The following is a 6184-nucleotide window of genomic DNA, read 5'->3' as shown; positions in this document are numbered from 1 at the left end:
TCCCCCCCCAGTGCTCTCCTCCCCGCCCTCTCCCCCGCGCCTGCTGGGCGGGGCCTCGCCTCTGTTTCGCGGAGAGCGCCATCTAGGCGCCGGCCCCACCAGGCCGGGGCTGGGGAGGGGACGTGGGTGTCCCTTTGCCTTCGGGAAGGAGGGATCTGAGGTCGGAAGGAGCAGTCCCTGCTTCGAGACCGGAAGGAGGAGGGAGAAGCGCCACCTTCCTTTAACCCTTTGTCCTCTGCGTCCCTGTCTGCAGTGGGAGAGACAATGGGAGCCTCGCAGTCCTTTGTTGGAGGGAGCCAGCCTGGGCCACAGGACCAGGACGAAGGTGGCAGAGCGGGTCTGACCCGGCACTGGAGTTTAGCCAGGATGGGCCGGGTCTGCAGGAAGCACCTCCGACATCCTCTTCACTTCAGGAGCTGGAAGACGAAGAGGTTGAACAGGGGCTGCGGGTCACACGGGTTTTAGGACCCCTGGCCGTGGGGCTTCTGACTTAGCGGCACCCAGAGGGCTGGCCCTGTAGGTGGCCTGTCATATGAGTCCCAGCCAGCCCTGCCGGACAAAACGGGCACTTTTTTAAAAAAGGGCCACTGCGTCGCAGCGTTCCAGTGGCCAGGAGAGTAGGAGTCTAACCTGGAACTCCCGGCTGTCCGATTTGCAGGCCTCCAGCCGCTTTGGTGTTTACTTCTGCAGTCCTGGGCAGTGAACCCAGGGCCTTTGCACTGAGCTGCATCCACAGTGTTTTAAAAATATTAATAATTGAAACAAGATCTCGCGGTGTAGCCCAGGCTGACCTTGAATTTGTGACAATCCTCCTGCCTCAGCCTCCTGAATGTCGGGATGACAGGCGTGCGCCACCTCATGGGCTCGGTGTGCAACTCTGTGAGGCTGCGTCGTCCTCCTCTGCCGGGCCTTGTGTGGGTGCCAGGAAGTGGGTGTGCCAAGTTTGGAACGCCTCTCCCCAGGGTGGACTTGAGCTGCTGGAAGAAGCTGTGACGGAATCTTTCTTCTTTATTTTTTCTCCCTGTGGTACCCGGGATTGAACTCAGGATCCTTACTGTACAGCTCAGGCTGGTCTCGAACTCACAGTGATCCTCCTGCCTCAGCCTCCTGAGGGCTGGGATGACAGGCGTGCGCCACCACGTCCGGTTTCCTTCCCCTTCTTTTATCTTTTGTAGTGAGATAATCAGTCCAAGGCCTGCTGCATGCTAAGCCGTTCCTCTAGCCCACACCACCCGAAGTCTTTTCCTTTCTAGGTTTGCTTTTGAAACCAAAGGTCTGGCCCCAGCTCCAACACCTCCTGTTGTCTCCCTCTAGATGCTTCACTACCCAGACTTCCAGTCTCCTTTCTTCCTGGCCTCAGGACCTTTGCATGGCCACTTAGCAGAGCTCTGCCCCCAGCTGGAGCGCCCGCGGTGCCATCTGACACCATCTTCACAGCCAGGCTGGCGGACTCTCTCCTGGGCGGGTGTCCAGCTTCCTGGGCCTGTGTCACAGCAGGGTCTCCGTGGAAAGTGACTAAGACGAAAGTCCCATGCAGTGCCTTGTTCTTTATTTCTGTGTGGCCCTGGGGGTGGAATTCAGAGCATGACATAGCTCTGTCCCCATCCCTTTATTTGCATTCTGGGTCTCACTGAGTTGCCCAGTCTGGCAGGGAACAGTGCTCCTGCTTCAGCCTCTGGAGTAGCTGGGACGACCGCACTGGCCCAGCTTGTGTCCTTGTTTTCTCCCTAGCCCCACCCTGCCGGCCTCGCCTCCTGCTCCTCAAGGACTCCCGGGGAGCCAGGCCGTGGGGCCTTGGCCAGAGCCGGCTGTGCTGTGGCCAAGGTGTGTGTCAGCCTTGGCCTGGCCGGCGGTGACTCACTCTGGGCGGTGGCCTGGCCCTCAAGGTGCTGGCCCACGTCCCCCTCCAGGGATGTGGCACAGGGGCAATGCCCATTGTGGCTATGTGGCAGGCCGTGGGAAGCTCAGGTCTAGCTCCACCCTTGGGAGCCCTCAACAGAGCTGGAAGTCAGTCAACAGAAGATGGAAGTCACGTCCAGCCTGCTCTAAACACCGTCAGCCTTCACTGTCAAAGACAAAAAGTCCAGCGGATGCCTGTAATCCCACCTGCTTGGGAGGCTGAGGCAGGAAGATCTCCAACTCAAGTGAACTGAAGAGTTTAATGAAACTGTCTCAAAAATAACCAAAAATATGGCTGGGGGTATGGTTCAGTGGTAGACTGCCCCTGGGTTCAATCTTCAGCACCGATTCCCCCAACAGAAGAAATAAAAAAAGAGGAGGCCAGGGATTTAGTTCCGTGGTTCTGGCGCCTGCTCCACAAGTGCAAAGACCCGAGTTCAATCCCCAGTTCCAGGAAAAAAAAAAAAGAAAAGGCTTGCAACCAACGTGAACTCCTACATTGCTCTCTGAGGCCCTGCCTGTTTGGCCCCTGTTGATCTCCTGCAGCTACACCAGCCTCCTGATGTTCTTGATCTTGTACAGCTCCTTCCTGCCTCAGAGCCTTCCGCCTTTCATCTACCTGGGGTACCATCCCCCACTCTTCCTAGGCTCTCCCCAAGTCCTTTTTCCTCCTCTGCGGCTCCAATTCCTTAACGGCCCATCTCATCTCCCTCTTCCCTCTTTTGTGTCTTCCCTTTATTTTGAGATTAAGTTGCCCAGACTAGAAATGATGATCTTCCTGCCTCAGCCTCCAGTTTTTTGTTTGTTTTCTTTCTGGGGATTGAACTCAGAACCTTGTACTTTCGAGGCAGGTGGTGGAACCACTAAGCTAAATCCCTGGCCCTGTTTGTTTTTGGAAACGGTTTCACTATGTAGTTTTGGCTTGCCTTGAACTCACTACATAGCTCAGGCTGGCCTCAAAGTCAAGGTGATCCTCCTGCCTCAGCCTCTTGAGTGCTGGAATTACAGGTGTGCGCCACCACGCCTGGCAGCCTCCACTTTTATAACACAGATTATTTGCCTTGAGTTCCCCCGACCAGGGCAGGTTTCAGCACACAGGAGGTGCTCGGCAGTTACCCAAGGAGTGAAAGCCTCTACATAATGGAGAGGCAGCCTTTGGGGTCCCCTCTGTATCCAGAGCCCAAACTTTCTGCCCCGGATGCCCAGGAGACAGGTAGCAGCCCCGTGACCTCGACCCTGACCCACGACCCCTTCCCCCACCCGGGCTCTGCTTTCTGGAGCCCCTCCCCCGAGAGCTGCTGGGATTGGCCGGAACCTGCCAGGTCACAAAGCACCCAAGCACCCATCCTCAGCCAGCCCCTGGGGCAGGCCGGTGGGTTCAGCTGCAGGGGTCGGTGAGTGGAGCTGGCCGGGCTTGTGCGGGCAGTCGGGGACCTGTCACTCTGCTCTGTGCCTCCAAAGTCCTCCTGGACCTCTGGGCTGCTCTGACAGGCAGATCAGCACCTGAGCCCCTCAGAGCCGGGGTGCTAGGGGTCCCCAAAACCTTGAGGGGGTTTTGTCCTGGACAGCTTGTGGGACTCTTAGTTTGTGTGACAGACGGGGAAACGGATGATACTGACCAGCCGGCCTCTTAACGCCTGTGTGCTGGCAGCTCCTCTCCCTCTCCCCACCCCATGCCTTCTTTTCTCTTTCTTTTGGGTTGGGGGCGTTGAGATAGGGTCTCTTCACGTAGTCTGGGCTGGCCTTGAACTCACACCCAGACTGGTAACCCTCCTGCATCAGCCTCCTGAGTGCTGGGATGACAGGCGTGCGTCTGACGACAGGGCTCCAAGGGGCAAGGTCACTCCTGCCCCCAGCCGAGGACTCGGGGCCACAAGTGGCTGGTGCGGTTGTGGCAGTAACCCTGCGTTTCCATGCCTCAGTTTCCCTGTAGGGAAACACGAGTCAAGTCCTTGCCTGTCCCGGGTTTTTCTTTATCGTTTCTTGGTCTGGTTGTGCCACCAGTTGTGCGGAGAGGGCGTTCAGACCTTCAGGGTCGGTTATGATGGGCCTGTTCAGTTCTGCCTGCGTCGGCTTACTGAATTTCGTGCCCCATTTAGGAGGTACGGACACATCTGTTGCTGTCTTGCCTTCTGAGTCCGTTCCCCTTTTGTGAGGTGACATGCGGTCCCTGGTGACATTCTTTGGCCCCCAGTCAGTATTATCCAACGTGTGTGCAGCCCGTCCACCTCAGGGCTCCTGTCCCCTGCGTGGTGAATCTTTTGCTTCTGCCCGTTTACCTTTCACTCATCTGTGTCTACACTTAAAGCGTGTATTAGGTAGCATAAATCAGGTCTTTTTAAATTGACTCTGGCCGGGCATGGTGGTGCACTCCTTGAATCCCAACACTGGGGAAGCTGAGGCAGGAGGATCGCCATGAGCTGACGTCAGCCTAGGCAACCCATTAAAATCCTGACTCAAAAACAAAGACCAAAAACTGAAAGCAAGCAAAATAACATTTACTGTGGTTTTGTGGTCAGCGTTACCATGGTTAGATAGTAACTTGCCTATTTGTATATGCTTTTATTAAGAATAGCTATTGGGTGCGATAAAATCCTTTTGGGGTACCCTTTGAAAAAACTTTCATGGCTATCAATTTCTGGATGTAAGGAATTGTCTTGGAGTTTATAAATAGGAAATCCGGGCCAGGAATTTAGCTCAGTGATTCCATCTCCTGCCTCACCAGCACAAGGACCTGAGTTCAATCCCCAGTAACCTCTACCTAAAAAAAAAAGTTATGCAAACAAAAGCAATGTCGGAGTTTCCCTCGGCCTTGTTTTTGTTCTGAATATTGTAACATACCTACTATCTACAACTTCTCATTTACTGATCCGTTCATTCAACAACCCAGTCCCAGAACTAGAGCTCAGTGGTTAAACGAGGAGTGTCTATATTTTATTTGATAACTGATCATATTCTCTGTAGAATCTCTGCCCTTATCCACAAGTGAGAGATCAAGATACATTATTTTTTAAAATAACATTTCAGCCAGATGTGGTGGCACATGTCTGTGATCCCAGCACTCAGGAGGCTGAGGCAGGAGGGTTGCTGTGAGTTCAAGGTCAGCCTGGGCTGCATAGTGAGACATGGGAAAAAAAAGTTTAAAAAAATCACTTCTATGACTGTCATAAAAGGGTCAGATTATGGGCTGGGGATTTAGCTCAGTGGTTCCACGGCCTACCTTGCAAGTGAAAGAACCCGAGTTTGATCCCCAGTACCCCCCAAAAAAATCAGATCATTATGCCACTTGGATTAGAAAACCAAACTCCCTTATTTTCCAGCAAATAGTTTGCTTTTAGCAAGGTGTGGTGGTGATGCTTGTCATCCCAGCATATGGGAGGCTGAGGCGGGAGGACAGAAAGTTCAAGCCCAGCCTGGATAACAGCAAGGCCACATATCAAAATAAAAAACAATAAAAAGGGCTAAGGATGTAGTTCAGTGTGAAGGTCCTGAGTTCACTCCCAGCAATGTAGAAAAGAAAAAAGCCATTCACGCGAGTCTTGACCCCTCCTCTTGGCCTTGCCGGGTGGGAAGCCGGGGCCGCAGGCGTGCTAGGCAAGTGTGAGCCGCACCCCAGCGTGAGAATTCAGCCCGACCACTTTTACTGCTTCTTCTTGCCTTGGCCTTGAGGACGGAGCCGTCCCAGAGCAGGGTTGCTGCGCGTCAAGGGGAATGAAGAGCCGGAGGCAGCCTCCTCACACAGGCTGGCTTCTGAGATCGTTCCTCCTCCGGCTCTTCTTCCAATTCTGACCCTCAAGGTGCGAGGGCAAGGGTGACTGCGTCCGGACTCTGTCCCCAGGCCTCCCTGTCTCCTCCCTCTACCAGCCACCCCCGATCCACCCATCCAGCTCCCCATCCGCCACCTGTTCCGGAATCTCCTCACCAGCTCTTACTCTCCCTTTACAAACCCCACATCCGCCCGGTTTTATGATTTGCCCACCCCCCACTCACACCCCGACAGTCACCCTCCCGTGCCCCCCACAGGCCCAGCTGAGCTGCTCAGGAGCCAACACAATGCAGCAAGCAGCACAGCTCCCGGTCGAGAACCAGCTGTCGCCAGGTGGGCCTCTCCCGCTCCAGCCCCAGCTCACCCCTGATGTCCGAGACGGCTGCGTGGAGAAACCAGCTCCACAGCCACGGCCGGGGCCCCCCGGCTCCCAGCAGCCAGTGCCCCAGCGTGTGCCGCGCCTGCGGGCGGTGGAGGAGAGCCAGGCCTTCAAGGACATCCTGGTGGACGAGGTGGACA

Source organism: Fukomys damarensis, unplaced genomic scaffold (assembly GCF_012274545.1).
Source record: "Fukomys damarensis isolate Sample0158 unplaced genomic scaffold, DMR_v1.0_HiC HiC_scaffold_37, whole genome shotgun sequence".
In the NCBI taxonomy this organism is placed as follows: Eukaryota; Metazoa; Chordata; class Mammalia; order Rodentia; family Bathyergidae; genus Fukomys; species Fukomys damarensis.
This window is presented reverse-complemented; position numbering follows the sequence as displayed.